The following is a 20,876-nucleotide window of genomic DNA, read 5'->3' as shown; positions in this document are numbered from 1 at the left end:
GAAATAAACCCATGTTTATATGGTAAATTAATCTTCAACAAAGGAGGCAAGAATATACAATGGGGAAAAGACGGTCTCTTCAACAAATGGTGCTGGGAAAACTGGACCACTTCTTTTCACCATATACAAAAACAAACTCAAAATGGATAAAGGACCTAAATGTGAGCCCTGAAATCCTAAGACTCCTAGAAAAAAACACAGGCAGTAATTTCTTTGACATCGGTCATAGAAACATTTTTTCTAGATTGACATCCTGAGGCAAGGGAAATAAAAGCAAAAATGAACTATGGGGGCCGGACCAAAATTAACAGTTTTTGTGTAGCAAAGTAAAATGCCAGCAAAAGGACGAGGCAGGAATGAGAGAAGATATTTGCAAATGATATATCTGATAGAGGATTAGTATCCAAAATATGTAAAGAACTTCTACAATGCAACACCAAAAACCCAAATAACCCAACTGACATGGACAGAAGACACGAACAGACATGAAAAGGTGCTTAATGTTCTTATCAGGAAAATGCAAATCGAAACCACAATGTGATATCACCTCACACGTGTCAAAATGGCTAGAATTAAAAGGACAAGAAGCCAGTGTCGGCAAGAATGTGGAGATAAAGGAACCCCCGTGCACTGGAAAGCCGAATGGAGGTTCCTTAAAAAATTAAAAACAGAACGACTCTATGATCCAGTAATTCCACTCCTGGGTATTTAACCAAAGAAGATGAAAACGCCACTTTGGGAAGATATAAGCGCTTCTGTGTTTAATGCAGCCAAGATGTGGAAGCAGCCCAGGGGTGCAAGCTCTGACCTCAGCAAGCCCCTGCCCCTCCAGCAAGTGGGGACAGGCTGGGGGATCTCGGGCGCCTTCTCAGTCCTCCTCACCCACTCTCCCCGACTTTCACGTCCTGATTCCCTGTTGCCCGCTTGCACCAAACACCTGCTACACGCAGAAATGGGGAGACCCTCCAAATGATTAACTGGTGGGCAGGAGAGAGAAAGAACTGAAGAGGGGGCAAGGGGTGGGAGGGTGCTAGGCTCAGTCGGGTGCTCTCTCTCAGGGTAAATTTAAGCGGAGACCTGAAGGAAGCTGGAGAGCAAGGCTCTGAGGATGATAGGAGGCTGAACTTCCAAACTGGACTTGTTGGCTTGCTTCTGGCTCAAGAGGGAGAAAAGTAAAGAATGAGCTCGGTTTTCCTTTAGGGCTGTTGAACTGATCCAGTGGCACAGGAAGCAGGACTGTGAGGGAGAAGTTGGGCCTGAGGTCAGGGAGAGGAGGCACATTTGGCAGGAAGCGGGATCTACACACAGTCTGATGCAACAGGGTCTGAACCCACCAGAACCTGGAAGGTTCGCTACTCATTACAGTAACGGCTCATTGAGCATCTGCTTCACAATAAGTTTCTAATCCAAGCAACTTCTTTTGAGAGGCAAGAACACGGTGAGACAAGGAACATTCTCAAGGACACACAGCTGCTGAGTGCCAGCTGGACCCTGAGTCCTCCAGAGCCACCCGCTTCCCACTGCACCACCATCAGCTGTACAGCCCAGCGGCCCGGGACACTCACGCAAGAGACAGGGATGGGGTTAGACATAGTGACACAATTTCTGTACAGGACGGGACAGACTGTGATAGATCCAGACTGTGAAAGATCCACCCCTTTCCTGGTGATGCAACAGAAGTTAGTGAAATTAGTTTTAAACCTGGGAACTAGACAGTGATGTAGAAGGGTTGAGCACATTTCTTTTTCACAGAAAGGTGTGCAAATGCCAGAGAGTGTGGGATATACATTTACATCTATCTGTCCACCTACCTACCTCAGCTATCTCCCCATCATCTATCGACCTACCTACCTTATCTATCATCTATCTATCCATCCATCCGTCCATCCATCCACCCATCCATCCATCTACCTACTGACCTCATCCATCCATCTATCCATCCATCTATCTACCTACCTATCATCTATCTATCTACCTATCTATGTACATAATCTGCAACATGAAGAAAGCTTGTAAAAGAAGAAAGCTAGAGGCTGAAAAGGATGAACTAAACATTCCTATGTGCAAAAAAATGGTTAATGACAAGCACCAGGGAGCAGCAGGGCCACAAGTGGAGCCTAGATGGCAGAGGCCACAACACCACTGAGCTGTGGCAGTGTGGGTGAGGGAGGAAGGAGGAGGTCGTCTGAAAGGGCCCCAGATGAAAAAGGTGGCAGGTGATGGCAGACACAAGGGAGGGCAGAAAAACCTCAGATATTGGAAATTTAAAAACAATAGATAGATTTTTTATTTTAGATTTCTGGAAAAGCTGTAAAAATCCCAGGTAATGGGATTTTTTAAGCAGCTCTTCAAAGAACCCAAAGTCTCTGAGAATAAGAGTAAGTATTTAATCATTTGGAGGGCCTCACCATTTCTGCACGTAGCACGTGCTTGGTGTAAGCAGGCAACAAGGAGTCAGGACATGAAAGTCACGGAGAGTGGGTGAGGAGGACTGAGAAGGTGCCTGAGACCCCCTAGCCTGTCCCCACTTGCTGGAGGGGCAGGGGTTTGCCGGGGTCACAGAGCTTATACAGTTGGGAGTAGAACCTTCCCCCAGTCCTTGTCATGTCCACTGCATGCGCCCCTTCCTGCTCTGTCTGGCCCATGTGGGGAGTTTCAGCATCTGTCCTTTATCAGCAGAAGACCGGAGTGAGTTCTTGGGTGAGGTAGCCTCAGCTTTCAGCTTCCCACTGAAACACCAGTGACAGCCACCACAGCACCAGAAGCTGAAATTAAGCATCGAGTTTATGGCAAGACCAGCAGGTTCATCCACTAAATATACTAATTAAGATTAAGAAGCATCACCGATGAATGACTTGTACCTTAAAGTTCTTGAAAAACTATGCATGCAGCTTATAAATCAAGAGTCAAAATGAGAAGGAGAATGTATAAAGGAGGACGCACAGAACAGGGTGATGGAAGCATCGTAGGATGCAGAGCAGGGTTTTTCCAGTTATTCTGGAATTGCTGCTGAGGCCAGACATGGCTTAGTTCTACTGGAATTCCTGCTGCAGCGGGGGGGGGGGGGGGGGGGGGGGGGGGGGGGGTCAGCCGGCAGCCCCGAGGGGTTGCTGCAGGAGGTGTGCCCCCTCCCTGCACTCTGCCTGTCTGCCTGGATAAAATAAGAATAAGTGGGGAGCAGCTTGGCTTTTTGGGGTGCCATATTCGGGGCAAATAGGGCAATGGTTTCCAGGGAGCCTTGGAAAAGCCCTGGTTCCTGTAAGAATGGGAGGCTCCCAGCTAGGAGTCACTCCCAAGTCTCCCAGAGAGAGTTCTGAGAGCAGAGGGCTATGATGCCATTTTGTTGCTCCCTCCTTCATGCTTCCTGAGGCTCGGCATACACGGAACATGGGACCAGTGTTGGCTTCTGGGGAGGAGGATTTCTGAAGGCCAGGGCCCCACTAGGGGACCTCATGCTGTGGGGCTTGAAGGGACCATGGCCTGGTGTGGCTTAGAAGATGAGACACACTGACCTTTGTACTCTGTGGCCTCCAGAGCAGCCCATGTAAAGACCCCAGAGGTTCCCCCGAGCTCAGAGGTTAGCAAGTGTTAGAGAGAGGGGGCTGCCCAGGTGGCCACTTAGCCAAGCAATGGGCTGCCTGAACTGGAGACAGGCAGGTACCTCTAGGAGCAGAGGGGGATATATGGTGGCCTCTCTGGGAGGGATGGTCTCAGCAGGGGATGGAGGGAAAGGAGAAGAGGTGTAGATGAACACTAGCCCAGGACCACCTTAAATACCCATTAGAGCCAGCATAAGGGCCAGGCTGAACCTGTGGGATGCCTCCTACCATGGGTGCACAGCCAGCTGCAGGACTACACCTGATCCCTGATCCCTCCCCCACCCTCAGGAAGGGGAGGAGGAGGAGGAGGATATTCCTCCAGGCCAAGCCCTCCCACCACCACCACCACCCCAGTACTCTATCCTGTGCTGGAGGGAGGGGAGAGGAACTTTGATTAGTGTGAGGTTGAACTTTGGAAAATTTAAACATGACAAATGGGCAAAAGCCAAGAACAGGTCACAGAAAATGAAATACAGATCACTCTCAAAAACCCGTGAAAGATTTTCAACCCCATGTCTCATAAGAGGGAAGGAAATCCAAACCACACTAGGATCCTTTCTTTTTTTTTTTTTTTTGCATTGGTAAAAAATCAAAAGTTTGGTGAATGGTGAAGCTGAGAGGCAAGCCCCCCATCATAGCTGGCAATGTCTACCAAAGTAAAATGCAAATATGCTCTAGCTCAGCAATCCCACCTGCAAGAATCTAGCCCAAGAATCTGCTTGCAGGTGTGAGGAGTGGTTTGTGCACAGGCTTCCAAGAGCAAGTTGTTGAAGACACTAGTGTCTCTCTATCAGGAAGAGGTCATGCCAATTAGAAATTCCTAAACATTTGGGGTACCTGAGTGGCTCAGTTGGTTGAACATCCAACTCTTGATTTTGGCTTGGGTCATGATCTCAGGGTCATGAGATTGAGCCCCTCATAGGGCTCCCCCCTTCACCCCTCACTGCTGCCACGAGTGCATGTGCATGCACACACACACACACACACACACACACATGAGTGTGTGTGTGTGTGTCCTCTCTCTCTCTTTAAAAAATATTCCTAAACATTTCCATCAATGGAATAAGATTCCTTTGTAAAGGGAAGAAAAGGCAACCTTAAATTCTGATCAAGAAAGGATCCCACAATATCTCAAGAAAACAAAAACAAGGGCAGAAGAGTATGTATTGTGTTTCCTTCAGGGCAAAAGAGGGAAATATATTCAAATTTATTTGGATGGACCTAAAAACTTCTGGAAGGAATTATGAGAAATGAGTTTCAATAATCAGAGGAGGGAGCCTGGGCAAATGGGGAATAAGAGTGGGAGGGAAGGAGACTTTAGTGTATATACCTTTTCATATTCTTTCGTATTTTTAGAGCTATGTCAATGTATTAACCTATTCAAAAATTAAATAAGTAAATCTTTTGAGAAAAAAATGAATAGGATAGATCTTAAATGCAGAAATACTTCTAAAAATGGAGGAGGCAGAGAATTTATGGGATCTGACCTCCAAGTGGCCTCCAAGAGCCCTGCTATATAGTAGGGTAGTGAGTTTGGAGAGAGGAAAACTGTTAGCCATGATGGGGAAGAAAAGGCTGTTTTATGTTTATACCTTCAAAAGAAATCCAGATTTTTTTTTCCTTAATGAATCAAGCACAGAAGAAGAATGAATTTTTTTCAAAGATATTATTTATTTATCCATGAGAGACACACACAGAGAGACAGAGGCAGAGACAGAGGCAGAGGGAGAAGCAGGTGGGAGCCCGATGTGGGACTTGATCCAGCGACCCCGGGATCATGCCCTGAGCCAAAGGCAGAGGTTCAACTGCTGAGCCACCCAGGTGTCCCAAGAATGAATTGTTAAATGAGATGTTTTAATTCTCTAATTAAAATTCTCTTGAAAAAAATGCTCTCGGAGTGATTTAGAGGCAATTTCATAATCATTAAGCAATCTTAATACAATATAGCACATCAGTGGGTTAGTGACAAAATTAAATACCAAACTCTAGGAAAGACCTTTAAAAGTGAGATGAGAAGGAAAATTTATCATGATAGAGTACTGTGCACATCGAAAATACAGTGATGCTAGAAAATCAGGGCGGATCCTGCTCTCATCACTATTAACATGTTGGGGGTTGGCCAATGTAATGAGACTTAAATGTTATCAGAAAGGAAGATTAGGGGCGCCTTGGTCAAGTGCCTGCTCAGGTCACGATCACAGGGTCCTGGGACAGAGCCCCACTTGGGCTCCTTGCTCAGAGAGGAGCCTGTTTCTCCTTCTTCCTCTGCCCCTCCCCCTTCTTGTGTTCATGCTCTCTTTCTTTCTCTCAAATAAATAAAATCTTTTTAAAAATGGTTATGAAGTTCATCTGTAGAATAGATAGGGAATATCAGTTCAAACTTTTTGAGTATATATGTAATGAAGATCATAAAATATCATAAAATACAATAATACAAGGGATGTGGGGACTCCCCCCAAGGCAGTCAATCTTTGACACAGAATGGCCAGCCCAGAAATGAATTCTTATCTATAAAAATGCTATATTCTGGAAGAAGCATCACAAACATAAAAAATAGAGAGTTAACAAAACCAGACAAAACATCACAAGAAAACTATACACCAATATCTCTTATTAATATAAGTGAAGAAGACCTTAACAAAATACCAAGAAACTGATATATAAAAAGAATGATACACCATGACTAAGTAGATTTATCTCAGGAATGCAAGGTTGGTTTAACATGCAGATATTAATTAATATGGGTGGCTCAGTCAATTAAGTGTCCAATTTTTTATTTTGGCTCAGTTCATGATCTCAGGATTGTGGGATCGAGCCCCAAGTCAAGCTCTGTGCTGTGAGGAGCCTGCTTGGATTATCTCTCTCCCTCTCCCTCTGCCCCTTCCCACTCACCCTTTACCCTTACATGCACGTTCTCTCTCTCTCTCTCTCTCTCTCTCTCTCTCTCAGACAAAAATAATGCACTATAACAATGAAATGAAGAATAAAAATTATGTGGTCATCTCAATAGACATTTGACATCAAATAGCATTTGACAAAATTCAACATTCCTTCATGATAAAAGTACTCAACAAGCCAGGTATAGAAAATAACTTCCTCAAAAAAAAAAAAAAAAAGAAAGAAAGAAAAGAACTTCCTCAACATTGTAATGGAGGTTCTGGCTGGGGCAATTAGTAGAGAAAAAGAAATGAAAGATTGGAAAGGAAGGGGTTAAATTCTATTTGCAGATGACATGATCTTGTATTTAGAAAGTTCTAGAGAATCACTTTAAAAGCTATTGGAAATAAGTTCAGCAAGGCTTCAAGATGTAAGATCAATATACAAAAATCAATTGTATTTCTACATGGTAGGAATGAGCACACAAAAAGTGAGATTAAGAAAAGAATTCCATTTAGCGTCAATAAATATTTAGGAATATAATTTTAACCAAATGAAGCACAAAACTTATATTCTGAAAACTATAAAATATTATTGAATGAAATTAAAGAAGACCTAAATAAATGGTAAGACATTCCATTTTCATGGATCAGAAGAATTAATATTGTTAAGATGGTATTACTCTTCAAATTGATCTACATATTGAGTACCATCCAAATCAAAGTCCCAGCTGGCTTCTCTGCAAAAATTAACAAACTGATCATAAAATTCATATGGAAATTCTAGGGACCTATGCCAAAACAACCCCAAAAAAGAATAAAGTTAGACTCACATTTCCTGATTTTCAAAACTTATTACAAACCAACTCAAGACTGATGCAAGGATAGACATAAAGGTCAGTAGACTAAAACTGAGAATCCATAAACCAACCCCTACACCTATGGTCAATTGATTTTTGACCATAGATGCTAAGGGTGCCAAGAGATTTCAGTGGGTTAAGCATAGTTTTTTCAACAAATGATACTGGGGCAACTAAATATTCACAGACAAAAGAATGCATTTGGATCTCTACCTTATACAATTACAAAAATTAACCCAACATGGATCAAAGACCTAAATGTAAGACCTAAAACTATAAAACTGTTAGTGGAAAAACAGCTGTAAATGCTTTTGACATCAGATTAGACGATGCTTTTTTTAGATGACACCAAATACAGCAAAGGATCTGAATAGACATTTCTCCAAAGAAGTTATACAAATGGCACATGAAAATTCGCTCAGCACCACCACTAATTACAACAACAATGGGGACGCCTGGGTGGTTCAACAGTTGAGCATCTGCCTTTGGCTCGGAGCCTGATCCCAGAGTCCTGGGATGGTGTCCCGCATCCGGCTTCCTGTGTGGAGCCTGCTTCTCCCTCTGCCTGTGTCTCTGCCTCCCTCCCTCTCTCTCTGTGTCTCTCATAAATAAACAAATAAATAAATAAAATCTTTTAAAAAAATAATTAAAACAACAATGAAATGCTGTTTCACATCCACTAGGATGGTGGTAATAATAAAGACAGGTAATAACAAGAATTGGTGAGGATATAGAGAAATTGGAGCCCTCATACACTGCTGATGGTAATGTAAAATAGTGTGGCAGTTCCTGAAGAGGCTAACGTACAATTAACCATGTGACCTAGCAATTCCATTCCTGAGTGTATTCTCGAGCTAAATGAGCGTATATATTCACACACAAGTTGTACACGAATGTTCGTGTACAGCAACATTATTCATAACTGGCAAAAAGTGGAAACAATCCAAATGTCTACCAACTGATGAATAGATAAATAAAATGTGGTAATTCCATACAATGGAATGTTATTCAATCCTAGAAAGAAATCAAATATTGATACATGCTATAAGATGAATGAGGGCAGCCGGGTGGCTCAGTGGTTTAGCGCTGCCTTCAGCCCAGGGCCTGATCCTGGGGACCGGGGGTCGAGTCCCATGTCGGGCTCCCTGCATGGAGCCTGCTTCTCCCTCTGCCTGTGTCTCTGCCTCTCTTTCTCTCTCTCTCTTTCTCTCTCTGTGTGTCTCTCATGAATAAATAAATAATCTTTAAAAAAAAAAAAAAAGATGAACCATGAAATAATTTTGCTATAGTAAAAAAAGGCCAGTTACAAAAGGCCACATATTGTCTGATTTCATGTGTGAGAACTAACCAGAACAGGCAAATAAATGCATAGGTGGAAAATAGATCAATGTTTGCCTAGGGCTGGAAGGATTGAGGCATGGGGGGTGAGGAGCTGCTAATGGGGACAGGATTTCTTTTGGGGAGATGATGCAAATATTCTAAAATTGGTTGTGGTCATGGTTGCACAACTCTTTGAGTATACTAAAAACCATTGAATTTTATACTCTAAAAAGGTAAATTGTGTGGAATGAGACTTATATCTAAATAAAATTATTATTTAAAAATAGGAGGGGCATCAATAAAAGTCTGAAATGTTGGTAAGCAGCTTGAGAAAAATATTTGAGTTCAGAACCTCAGAATAAATTCCGTAAACAACAAAAGAATTAAAGCATTAAATATTCAAGTAAATTTAAAAAGGGATACTGCTCTATGAAAATACTATGTTTTTAAAAAAAGAAAAAGAAAATACTATGTTTTAAAAATATTCCAATCTTGTATATGAATAAAACAGCTTCTTTTGTATAAAAAAATAAAGCATTAAATACTTTCTTCAAACTATAGAACATTTAAAAAATTACATATGGTTATAATTACCTTTTCTTCCCCTTAAATAATGTGTTTTGGAAAATGTATTTCTTTTTTTTTAAGATTTTATTTATTTATTTGACAGAGAGAGTAAGCACAAGCAGGCGGAGCAGCAGAGGGAGAGGGAGAAGCAGGCTCCCCACTGAGCAGGGAACCCAATGTGGGACTCAATCCCAGGACCCTGAGATCATGACCTGAGCCGAAGGCAGATGCTTTACTGACTGAGCCACCCAGGTGCCCTGAAAATGTATTTCGATGAACTAGGTACATACATCTCCTTTTCATACTTGCATAATATTCTATAATGCATGATTAATGGTTCCTTTATTTTATTATTATTTAATTTACTTTTATCATTTTCTTTTAACATTTAAGTTTTAGGCTCTTTTTTTGGTTAGAGAAAGAGACAATCATTCAGGCAACTTGAAGAAAAAAAATACATAAGGCCTAACCTGGGGCAAGGTGTTGTAAGGACCTGCCCCTCCCCCTCTGTCAGGGGTCAAAAAATAGAACATTTTGAGCAGGAATTCCATGGCTTCCAAATCTTGCTGTAGCATGCTGAGGAAAGCCGTGTAGTCACTGAGAGCCTTGGCTGAGTGGCACCAACCAGGCACAGGTTGTCAACCCTGTTCAGCTTCTCACCGGTTGTGTGAGCTGAACATGTGGCCTCCCCTTGGGCCTCCTGGTTCTCTACTGTCATGTAGCCTGGACAGATGTTAACTAAGTACTGGGACTAATGTGGTGTTGCACAGTGTTGGCACACAGTGTGTAGTACCTCTTGTCTTCATGCATTAGGATGCAAATCAGCACAGGTAATATTTCCATCCATAAATACAATAATATTTATACTCATGTCTCACTTATCCAACATAGTATAAATTAAAAAGAAGAAAGACATCAGAAAGGAGAACAAAAAGGTGGGGACATAAAACAATGGGGGATAAGGTGAAGAAAGTCCCATTACAAAGGCTTTTGCTATGGATGTGGTCAAATTATGCCTGAGCTTCCTAGTAGCCCATGGGAAAAGGGAAAATGTGGCAGTGACTCATTCTCCTCAGTCAGGGATTAAAAACTGACCAAGTGCTCAGGAGAAAGTGCTTTAGGACTAAGACTAGCTAAGCAATTTCTCTCAAGGGCTTCTATGGAAGAAGGAGCTGCTGTGCAGTGATTTTTAAACTTTTAAGAGCTTATTAAATAGATGGATCCCAGGGCCCCATGCCCAGATTTTGGACTGAGTAAGGCTGAAGTGGATCCCAGGAATGTGCATTATAGAGAGAGTCCAAGGTGATGCATGGACTCCAGTCTATTCAATCCAGTAGGGTGGTCTCTCTCCTGGACGCACGAGGCTCGTGCACACACGCACACTTACAGACACACAAACAGGTTTCTTCAGACTCTTCCTCTGTGCCTCCTTCAGTGTAAGTTGATGTTTTCACATAAAAACACAACCAAGCGCAAGTCATTCTGCAGGGTGATGCGGTGCAGGCTTCTGCTGATCCGGGGAGGTCCTAGAGGGGTTTCGGAAGGAGACATGGACTCTCCATCCCCTTCTCGGTGGAGCGCCTGGTGACGTTTTGGTGGGATCATCTTGAGGTGGAGCTCCCAGCTAAGCACATAGAGGCGGCTCGTCTGTTGTTGCCTGTTAGCTACCCACTCGGGGGGGGGGGGGGGGTTGGGGGAGAATTGATATCCTTAAGGTAAATGAGCCTACAATATCCTTCCAGGCGGGCTGAGATTTTCCTCATAAGGAACATTGTTCTGAGTCTACTCCAGCCCCTAGGTAGATAGGCAGTGGAGCCACAAAGCTAACATTCTGTGGTGTCAAGGCCTTGAAATGTCTGGTCTAGAAAATTCCGGGCAGGTGAGGTGAGATTCTTCCTCTGGCCCCCAGCCCATCCCCAACACTGGCATCCAACGTGCACAGGATGTCTTCCCCTTGTGCAACATCACTTCCTGGTATCCCCTCCAAGATAAACTCTTTGTGAAATATCCACCAGGGTAGTTGAAAGAGGTGGCTTGTTCTGTGGAAACAGTATCTACAAACCCCGAGACGAGGTGGGTGCAGCGGCATTTACCAAAAATGGCAGCAATGAGTTTGGATGTGTTCTCTCTGGTTTTAATTAGCCTGCTTGTCTGACGTCTGTTGAATTCATAAAAGTTGAATTCATAAAGCCTTTTTAGCCAAGGATCAGAGAATGCCTGACTTTTTTTTTTTACTTTATGGAGCCAAGGGACAGAACTCCCAGCCATCCCCAAGTGATTTCACCCAAGCATTAGGCTAGACAATGAAGAGGAAGGTGGCACATCTCTTTTGCCCTTTCACATGGTTAAAACAATTTTTTTTATTTTTTTTATTTTTTTTTAAATTTTATTTTATTTTATTTATGATAGTCACAGAAAGAGAGAGAGGCAGAGACACAGGCAGAGGGAGGAGAAGCAGGCTCCACGCACCGGGAGCCCGACGTGGGATTTGATCCCGGGTCTCCAGAATCGTGCCCTGGGCCAAAGGAAGGTGCCAAACCGCTGTGCCACCCAGGGATCCCAAAACAATTTTTTTTTAATGTAAGTATAACAGAATATAGATAGCGCCCATGTCTTAAGCGTACAGATTGCTAAATGTTTACACCTCGTGTAACCAGTGCCCAGATTGGGAAGGAGAAGGTCACCACCGCTCCAGAGAGTCTCTCCAACTCTTCCCCTGACCTGCTCCTAAAGGTAACCTCTGGCTTCTAACAGCCTGGATGACTCTCAGCCTGTCTTGGTACTTTATGTACATGGAATAATTTAGAATGTTCTCTCTTGTGTCTGAATTCTTCCCATGACATTGGCTTGTGAGATGCATCTACATTGTTCCATGTTGTTGGAGCGTTTGTACTCATGGCCGTGAAGCAGTGGTTCTCACACTGGAGTGGGCCTCAGTGAGTTAAAACACGGATCGCTGGGCTTCACCCTCAGAGTTTCTGTTGCAGGAGGGCTGTGGGGGGAAAGGGTCTAGAGTCTGTATTTCTGGCAAGTTCTCAGCTGTTGCCGCTGCTCCTGGTGGTCTGGAGAGCACGCCTGGAGAAGCACCTCTTTGGCAAATTCCTTTCCTCTGGAAAAGGACTCGGAGCTTGTCATTATTGTTGCTTCCAGAAATTGCTGAGAGGCAGTGCTGACCCACAGGCGGAGTGGAAAGGTGGGGCAGTGTGGAGGCCAGCGCTGGCGTTCCCAGGGCCAAGGTGGAACCAGGCCAGTGTCCTGAGCTGACGCTGGCACGTGTGATGGGTCGTCGGCCGGGGCCGGAGAGGATTCAGCTTCTCTGCTGTCCTTTTCCTGACACAGGCTGCTGCGATTTGAGTCCCTGTGGCCTCGCCAGGGCTTTCTGGCTCCCTCAGGAGTGGGCAGGATGAGGTGGCGATTTCCAGAACATAAAGTGGCCGGACACCGTCCAGAGGCCCCCAGCGTCCAGCTGCCCCCAGCGCCAGCGGGCTCACTTTCTTCCCCTCCTTTCCAATGTCTGCCATCCTCCAGCTTCAGACGCATGGGAGCGAGGCCCCCGGTGCCCGGCCTCTGTGTCGCCCCCAGCCCCCCACCACGTATCACACCCGCTCGGCTTTCAGCCTGCGTCCTCCGCCAGGCCCAGCCGCCCCCTCTGTCGGGGCCTCATCTGCTCGGGGGGTTTAGCCTCTCGTCCTTCCCCACAACATCCTCCTCAGAGAAACTCAGTCCCTTGCTGAGATCATACAGCTGGTCAGTGGCTGAAGCAGAATTCGAACCCAGGTCTTACAGGTCCCAGGGCCCTGCCCTGCTGCTGAGAGAAAAGGAATGGTTCAGTGGACACAGGGAAGGCCAAGCGTGTGCTTTCGCAGCAGTGAGCAAAGCGCACACAGAGCACATAGCAGGGGACAAAGCCAGAAGCCAGGCCAGGACGGCCCTGTTTTCTCTGGGGGCTGAGCATGTTCAGCAAACCCCTCCTGCCCACTTCACGGGGTCCCCAGGACAGTTAGGGGGCAGGGCCCTCCCCATTGTGGCTGTGACCCTCCATCACCCTGGTGAGAACGATGGCCAGTCCCAGGCTTCCTAGTGAGCGGCGGTGGGTGGCCTCCAAGCAGCTCGCTCCCTCATCTCCTGTGCAGCCCAGTGCATGCTGGGTGCTCTTCTTTCTTCCCTGAAGTCCAAAGTCAGGCTGAAGCCATGGGATCCGGGAGTGGAGGGGACGATGGGGTGCGTCCTCCCAGCTTGCCCCATCACGGCTCTTGGGATAGGTCTCCTTGGGCCCTTGATCCCCAGCCTCCCGTCTGCAGGGTGGTGGGCCAACCCTAGTTGGCACTGGGTTGAACCATCGGCCATGTCCTCGGGGTTCCATGTATTCACTCGTTGAGGGTGGCTCTGTCTGGCTCGAAGTCCCGCTCGAAGTCCCAGCAGAGCAAGCAAGGTCCATTCCTGACATCTCCCGTCATCCCAGACTTTGAGAGCCCCCTCCTCAGCCTTCTTTTTCCCTCTGGAAACAGCTCTCATTTGTACAGTATTAGGGCAAGGATTACATGAGAGTAGGGGGCCTGGCACCACGTCAGCACGCCTCAAGGGATACTCCCTACCCTTTTTACTCATTGCGAGTAAGTGAATGACCCACTTGTTTAAATGGATTTGCTTTTTATTTTTAATTTTTTAAAGAGAGATTTTATTTATTTGAGAGAGAGAGCACGAGCAGGGGCAGGGAAGGGGCAGAGAGAGAAGCAGACTCCCCACTGAGCAGGGAGCCAGCCCTAGGGGCTCCATCCCAAGACCCTAGGATCATGACCAGAGCCAAAGGCAGATGCCTAGCCAACTAAGCCACCCAGGTGCCCCTATTTTTAATATGTATATATATATAAAAGTTTATTTATTTGAGAGAGAGAGAGAGAAAACACACGATCGAGGGAGGAGCAGAAGGACAAGCAGAATCCTAGCTGAGCACGGAGCCTGACTCTGGGCTCGATCCCACAACCCGGAGACCATGACCTGGGCCGAAATCAAGAGTCAGACACTTAACTGACTGAGCCACCCAGGTGCCCTTGCTTTTATGTTTTAATATAAAAAAAAATCCAAGATTATAAAATGTTTATAATGGTCAATATAAAAGGCAGGTATAAGGTTTGAAATAAAAGGAATCAAGGGTCTTCAGAGCCTTGGCTCTGTCCCAGTGAGTGAAAATCTATGCCTCGTTCTTGGGGACCGGCTGGGGGCAGTTCCTGAGAGCCTTGTCCCCTCTGAGCACGTTGGTGGCAGTCCTCAATCTCAGCCTGAGTCAGGGAGGAGAGGGCTCAACCGACTTTCTCAAAGTGGAGCCCGAGCCAGCTCCGACAGTGTTTTCCCATTATTAAGAGACTTTTTACCTAATTAATGGAAGCTGACTCTTTTTCAGGTATTCCAAACCCAGTCACCAGGCAGGCTGTGAGCAATAGGAGGGAGTGAGCTGGGGGCAAGGACCACTCCTTCTGGGTGAGCGGCCTCAGCCGGCCACCGCCCTTGGCGAGCTCCCGCCTGCCTGTGGGCCAAGGTCTGCTGGACGCAGCCAGAGGGAGGCCGGCCAGGGCAGCCAGGCTCCCAGTCACAGCGCAAAACAGACACTACATAAAAACAGGCATGTCATTTCCATAGCCCAACAGGGATATTTATATGCAGGAAGTTGCACACTCAACACTGAGTCTTTGTGGAGTTCTAGTGGTGGGGCCATTTGCATGTCGAGTTGCTGTGAACTCATCTATCAACCCACATTCTAGAAGATTTATAAAAAGGCCTGCTAAAAATGACAAGACCAGTATTGGTGGCTTAGTCAGCTCCGGCTGCCTCAACAAAATACCACAGACCGGGTGGCTTCAACAGCAGAAATGTATTTTCCCACAGTTCTGGAGGCTGGAAGTGTGAGATCAGGGAGCAGTATGGCGGGTTTCTGGTGAGGGCCCTCTTCCTGGCCTGCAGACAGCCACCTTCTATGTGTGTCCTCACATGGCCTTTCCTGGTGTGTGCGCAGGAGAGAGAGCAGGAGGGGGAAAGGGACAGGGACAGAGAGGTCTTCCTCTTCTTATAGGGTCACTAATCCTATCATAAGGATGCAAACCCTTGACCTCATCTGCCCTTAATCACCTCATGGAGGCCCCATCTCCAAATGCCATTACACTGCGGGCGTGAGCTATAACATAAGGAGTTGGGGGGGAACGGGAATGTGCAGTTCATAACAACTGGCAAAGGAATGGAAGGGTTCCTTGCTTCGCTGGTTGGGAATATCTTAATCCCAACCCAGTTTCTCAAAATGGTTCTGGTGAACCATTACCAGAAGGTAGCCATGCTCCCCTCCTGTTCTGGAATGCCTTCCTAGGGGTTTGCTCCATCCTCAGCCCTGGAAGGGGAGGACCCTGAGTGCCCCCGGCCACAACCTCCTGGCCCCAGCTGGCCAGATGAGAGTGGACCTTTGACCCAGGAGGAATCAAGCCAGAGGCTGGGCTGAGCCAATTGGATTCATTCTCCCAGAGATGATGGAGATGAGGCCCAGACGAGTTAGCAGGGGGATCCAGACTGGATGGCTATGGGGGTAGGAGAAGCATTTTTAATTGACGAGAGCAAGCCATATATAGGTGTAGCTGTGCAGCCAGTGTGGAGAGGGACGGAGGGAAGGAGGAAGAGAGAGAGATGTGTAGCTTTCCCATCTCCCATGGAAAATTTCTGGTTCTGTCTTCTGCAGGCCAAGTGTTAATTTTGGCCTTCAGTTCCTTGTATTTTTCCAATAAAATTTCTTAAAACCTCTTTCTTATCCCAGCTTGATGGGACTCCTGTGTATCACTTCCCAGTGGTCCAACGCTGGACTCCCCTATCTCTGGTTTAGGACATGAGGTTGACCTGGTCAGTTGAGTTCTTGTGGTTTTGGTGACTTCTGTCCCCCCATGTTGAGCACAGGTGTGTCTGCAGTCTCCTAGGCTCTGGGGCCCCCACAGAGGGAATTCCCTGACATTGTTCATCATCCCAAACCTGACTCCTCTGACTCCTCTTTTCCTTCTAGAAACTTCTCTCATCTGTGCAGTGCTGAAAGCATTCCAAGTGCTTCTGCATGCCTCCAGGTGAGATCCTGTGATCTCCCCATAGGCCTGCAGATGGGACGGAGGTGACTCAGGCCCTGAGGAGGGTTTACCAAGGAGGCTAGGTAAACTGAGGCTTACTGAGGCATGCGCTGTTAAGATCAAGACCCATAGAGTCTGCCTGGGCAGGGAGAGGACTAGAACAGCCAAGGAGAACAGAGGGCTGGAGGGATGTTCAAGGTGATAGAGCTGTGAGCTAACAGAGGCAGAAAGACTCGGATTTCTGTGTTGCTTTGGGTGATTGGGTTATTCAAGAGGGAGATATTTTTTATTTTTTTAAAAAAGACTATTTATTTGAGAGAGAGAGCATGCACATGTGTAAGTGGAGGGGGGGTAGCGGGGAGCAGAGGGAAAGGGAGAGAGAGAATCTCAAGCAGACTCCATGCGGAGCACAGAGCCCAATACAGGACTGGATCTCACAACCCTGAGATCATGACCTGAGCCAAAATCAAGAGTCAGACACTTAATTGACTGAGCCACCCAGACACCCCAAGAGAGAGATGTTTTTGTAAAAAGAAAAAAAAAAACAAATAGTGGCAGGTAAGTTTAGAGGTGTCGGTGTCTTTCAAACTGTCTCTCACCTAAAATATTCAGAGGATTGGAATGAATCTACATAGTCCCTTGTTCTCCTTCCAGCTGCATGGGATGCAGACCAGTGGCTGTGAACTGATCTTTGGAAGTACATCAACCATCAAAAAAATTAATAGTTACATAGTTTATGTATTTTAGAAAAATTCCAATTAGCACATCAGACCTGCGATTTCATAGGTATTAATGCTTAGGATGAAAATAAATCGAGAACTTAAAGTCAATCTGTAGAAAATGTTAATAGCACAAGTGGCACATGGAAATGTTAAAAAATCATAAATGTGCGATGTAAATGATCGGCATTCCAGAAACGCCGAGTTGGAATTACCTGGATGAACTGGACACCGTGGAATTCATGTCTTCAGCTAAGGCTTTCTTCCCTCCCTGTATGCCAGGGGTTTCCAGAACGTGGCTCACTTTGAGCAGCAGCAAAATCTGGGGGCTTTTAGGAAGTGCAGATCTTGGGCTCTCCCACCCAACGGGCAGGCCTGGGCAGCTTGGGGTAGGGACGGTGCCGTGCTGTGACCAACACCCCCAGGGTCTGACAAATCCTGCTCCAGCTCAGCCTTCTCAGACTGAACGTCGGCGAGGCTGAACGTCTCCTGAAACCGTGTGCGGGAGTGTGTGTTTGCACATTTGCAGGGGGGTGGGGCCGTCCACACCTCCCATCAGGCCCTAAGAGGGTGAAGGCCACTGCTCTCTGAAGCTCCTGCCACCCTGCTTCTCTGCCATTTATGGCTGCATTCAGGATTCCATGTGCTTGAATCATAAGTAACCCAAACCTTGTTTGGCCATCGGCAAGGCGCATCCAGTATGTACGAAATGGCTGGTGGGTATTCAGGACCTCCCCATGCCAATGAGACCCTGGAGAACCCAGCTGGGGGCTGTCCAACCCCCAGATCACAGCAACCCTGGGTGCTGGCTCCCCAGAGCCTGGATCTCTGCATTTCTGACCCTTCCTGAGTCTGTTCTCTCTGCCCATCTTGGCTTCTCCTTTCATTCCCCCTGACAGGGCTCTGGCCGTGGGCTCTAGCTTAGACCAACCCTCGGGTTGGTGCCAGTGCCCTACCTGGTGCCACCCTCCTGCTCCTCGGAGCTCTGTCCCCCAGTCCTCCTCCCTGGAGGGCTGGGCCCACTTGGTCCACAGTGGAGTCCACAAAGACTTCTGTTCATCCATTGACCCCTCCCTCTATCCAGCAAATACTGAGCACCCACATGCCCCATGCCCCTGGGGTGATGGACCAGCAGGTCTGATGGTCACAGCACCTGACTACATGCCAAGTTGAGGTCTCCTCGGGCTGCAGCTGGCCAGACCCCACTCCAAGCCCCACCTGGTGGGGTTCTCTGATCCTGCAGAACCTAGCACACACCACAGATGTTCAAATCACAGGGTCAGGCCAGGGTCTGCTTCTCCAACTCTGCCACTGCGGTGTGCCCCCACCCCTCAACGTAATCATTAGGGTCCTTAGGAGAGGAGGCAGGAGGGTCAGAGAGATTTGCAGGTGTTACCATTGTTGGCTTTGAAGAGGTAAGAGGAGACCACGAGGCAAGGAATGTAGGTGGCCTCTGGAAGCAGGAAAAGACAAGAATACGTTATCCCCTGGAGATTCCAGAAGAAAAGTGGCCCGGCTGACACTTTGGTTTTAGCCCAGTGAGACCCCTTCTGGGCTCCTGTCTTCCAGAACTGGAAGATGATGCGTCTGTGCTGTTTGAAGTCACTAAGCGCATGCTCATTTGTCACAGCAGCAACAAGAAGCTAACACACTCTCCTTACAGATGGAGCCCTAAGTCTCCTCAAATTCTTTTCACGCATCAGACTCATTTTTCAAAACTGGAGCAGCATGGTTTTGCCAGAAAAAATGCCTCCACTTATCAAGAAATATTTGCTGGAGGGAAATAATGGTTGGGTCCAGTGTGCAGATACCCTGGGCAGTGTGCAGCCTCCCCAGCTGACGACAGGCAGCCCTGAATGGCCCCATGAAGGGACGGCGTTTCCCAAAGCTGGCCGGGCCCAGAGCACTGGCTGGGTGAGCTGGTCAACAGACACCAGTTCTCTTCACATTTGAGGGTTCTATGTACACTTTGATGCTTAGTGAACTGATATTTTCTATGAGAACTGATAAATTCTATATTGCTTAAAGTCAACTTTTATACTGGAAAAGAGGATCTATTTTTTTTTTCCCTCTAGGCCTATTGGGATAATAACAGTGAAAGCCAAGCCCTTTATATTCATCATCTCATGGAACACCCAGGGCAATCCTAATGATTGTTACATGCTTGTACAATTTTCCCCATTCGTACAGTGGAGGATGTAGAGGTTAGAGAGGTTAGGACTCAGCTCACATCACACAGCCAGCGTGTGGTAGAGGCAGCCTGGCTCTGGCAGAGAGCATGATTTCTAAACTAGTCCTCACCATCTTTAATTTAGGACATTCTGACTTAAAGCAAACAGCCTTTCCTGAAAAAAAAAAAAAACAGCCTCATAAGATTATAGACGATGTGGGGAGAGAGATTAGTAGACAGTGACTCCGCCTGGGGCCAAGCAGTTACGGGATCACCACCTTGGCCTCTGTCACACGGTTAAAAGATGCATGCACATCCACCCATGCTCCTTTATTTTGACAATTTCTGTGATATTTTGCCAATGAACACACAAATCAGCCATAGTAATATTTTTGCAAACAAAGCCTAGGTGAGTCTGTTTATCTTAGATTGAGCATCATGATGGCTTCATCATGACCCTGAGCTAGAATCTCTCCAAGTCTCACCCTTCACTTGGAACCCAAGTTTGCTGACTGTGAGTGACTTTGATCTTGACTCTGAATGAGTTCCAAAGAGGCCAGAAAACCATAGAAAGCACGTTCCGGAGAGCAGCTCTGATATCTCAGGCACTAGGAAAAATTGCCCGTGTGCCAGATGCCTTTTTACTCCGGAAACAAACAAAAACCCCGTACAATCGTTTTAAAGTTCAAAGCTAACTTCCTAAAAAGGAATCTAGAGAAAAGAAGGCTTTCCTCCAGCATTCAAGAATCCACCAAGAAATGTTTTTATCACTCATATGAGAGGGAAAAAAAAATCTTTATAGATATACTCACTTTCATGAGTGGATTTAGGTCTATAGAGCACCATGAAAAATAAAGCTCGTCATGTCAGGGTTTTGTAAACTTAAAACACTTGGAAGTGTTTTGTCCCATTAGTGGGATTTAATGGGAATTTGTTATGCCAAGTAAATCAGCTGTAAGTGAGGAATTGAGTTTTCCTAACCTACCTATTTGGACAGTGGTATAGGGGGTGGGGGGAGCTTAGGGGCCTTGGTATAGGGGCCGGGGTTGTCCATCTTATCATACCTTACCACTGCCGGCCCCGGGCAGGTGTGCAGCAAACACTGACCGACTGGCTGGACCAGGTACTGAGGAGTCAGTGTGTCAGGAGCTCACTGCCATGATGGACTGAAACACTGATGCAAACAGATCTTGTGAACTTGGAATTGAGCAATGCTTCCTGAGTCAACCCCAAGGAAAAACCCTTGTCACTTCCAGACAGGACCTGGGGGTCAAAGTCCTCAGGTCAGCTTGCCTTCCTCCCTTATCCTGGTTGGTCCCTGGCCCAGAGGCTCCCAAGCTTCTGTGAGCCTTTGAAGGCATCATCCAAGTGCCTGTTCTGGAGGATTTGTCCCAGGAGGAAACATAACTCATTAAATAACCATGAATCAGCGCCCCACTTTTAAACTCGCCAAGGATCTGGATAGTAGATGGGCAGAGCTTCTAGCCGTGGGGGACACTGGTGCTGGTGCAGGAACCTCCAGCCATAGGTGAAAGTGACTGAGGCAAAGCCAGCTAGTGCTGGAGACAGGAGTGCGGGGTGAGTTCCCCGAGGGCATGTTGCCGTACAGACCGCCACTGTGATCTCCGGAGGCTCTGGGGTCCAGGCATCGTGATTGCGGACCACCTCCCTCTA

General features: G+C 46.6%; 2 protein-coding genes across 3 annotated transcripts in view; one reads left to right on the top strand and one right to left on the bottom strand.

The window, feature by feature from the left end:
• The window catches only part of NEU2 (neuraminidase 2), an 83,314-nt gene that overhangs the window by 39,738 nt on the left and 22,700 nt on the right, over positions 1–20,876 (top strand). Inside the window, exon 1 of one of the 2 annotated variants that reach the window (XM_072719154.1) lies at positions 11,635–11,802. The exons of the other annotated variant lie outside the window; for it this stretch is intronic. The gene's annotated coding sequence lies outside the window, so the exon portion shown is untranslated. Of the gene's footprint in view, positions 1–11,634; positions 11,803–20,876 lie in introns of those variants that run through there. 2 annotated transcript variants of the gene reach the window in all.
• Positions 1–20,876, bottom strand: part of NGEF (neuronal guanine nucleotide exchange factor) — a 102,616-nt gene that overhangs the window by 79,047 nt on the left and 2,693 nt on the right. The window lies entirely within an intron of this gene.

This window comes from Vulpes vulpes, chromosome 9 (genome assembly GCF_048418805.1).
Source record: "Vulpes vulpes isolate BD-2025 chromosome 9, VulVul3, whole genome shotgun sequence".
Classification (NCBI taxonomy): domain Eukaryota; kingdom Metazoa; phylum Chordata; class Mammalia; order Carnivora; family Canidae; genus Vulpes; species Vulpes vulpes.
This window is presented reverse-complemented; position numbering and strand designations above follow the sequence as displayed.